The 1253-nt window shown below is 32.0% G+C and overlaps 1 long non-coding RNA gene across 1 annotated transcript; it reads left to right on the top strand.

The window, feature by feature from the left end:
* The first annotated feature begins 536 nt into the window (after nucleotides 1-536).
* On the top strand, nucleotides 537-988 carry LOC110891236. Its single transcript, XR_002565163.2, has 2 exons — nucleotides 537-721; nucleotides 802-988. It is a non-coding gene; the product is annotated as an uncharacterized LOC110891236 (long non-coding RNA).
* The last annotated feature ends 265 nt before the right edge of the window (nucleotides 989-1253 follow it).

Below are 1253 nucleotides of genomic sequence, written 5' to 3'. Positions count from 1 at the left end.
ATAATTAATATACTAATATGTATCAATGTAAGATTTTAGTATATCTAAAAAAAACTGACCCCACCCGACCCGAAACCTGTTCTGACCCGGACTTGTTCTGACCCAGACTCGTTTCGACCCGAACCAAAACAACCTTTTTTTATAATTGACCCGTTTTGACCCATGACCCGACCCGACCCGACCAGTTTGCCACGTCTAGTTATAAGCACTGATCCTAATATGAATTGGGCATTATGTACCAAGAGTAAAGGTGTGATTATTGTGTACAAGATTGTAAACGTGGTATTATTATGTACCAAGAGTAAAGGTGGGATTATTGTGTACAAGATTGTAAATGTGGGATTATTAAAAACCAATTTTTCTTAGTTTTTCTCTAAAAATGTTAGTCTGCTAGTGTAAAACTTTATTAATTTTTTTGTAAAATGGTTGCACTATTATGACTAGAGTTTAATAAATATTTGTTGAAAACTAAAATCTAGGTCGGAAATGAAGTTTTCCTCAAGAGCATTCTAAACTCTACCGAGACTGTAGCAAGAGGAAGGCTCCAGAGCTTGGACCCAAATGATCTAGTTGGTGGTACAGAGATTGGACCAGAATGGTGTGAGGTAAACGTTCAAGTACCAATAAAAAAGATGAAAATTTGGTAAGACCATATGGTTTATTTTCTACAATTCAAGATTGTATTGGTGCATCTATCACATGGCCCTATCCATTCATCTCGGTATGTATTTGTTAACTTGTGATACAAATAATTTTAGTATTATGGAACTTAATGCTTATACATGGATGGTTTATTTGTAGGTAGTCCATGAGGATTGAGGACGCATGATGACTCAAGATTTTATGCTTCTTATTTCTTTAATTGCTTTTAATTTCTTTGTTAAATGTTAAGACCTTATGTTAGATAATGTTATAACTTATTTATGGTTAGTGTTTTTGTTATGAACAAGCTTATTTGAAATATAATAAAGTTTTATTTCTTTCATTAGTTGATGTTATACAATAACTATTAGGATGTTATATGTTGATGGACTCTTTATGAAATTGGTTTTATAATCTTATTTGGGATATTAGGATCACTTTCTTGATATTAAAGTAGCTATAACGTTACATCATAAAGGTCATATAAATTAATTTTTAAGGACGCTCGTATGTGTATCAAAAAATTAAAAGTAGGTAATCACATATTCTAGGACATTGTAAAAGTGTCCTAATATGTTCTTTCTAGGACGCTATTTAAGTTGTCTATAGAC

Source organism: Helianthus annuus, chromosome 11 (assembly GCF_002127325.2).
Source record: "Helianthus annuus cultivar XRQ/B chromosome 11, HanXRQr2.0-SUNRISE, whole genome shotgun sequence".
In the NCBI taxonomy this organism is placed as follows: Eukaryota; Viridiplantae; Streptophyta; class Magnoliopsida; order Asterales; family Asteraceae; genus Helianthus; species Helianthus annuus.
Note: the sequence above shows the minus strand (reverse complement) of the source record. Positions and strands in the feature narration are given on the sequence as shown.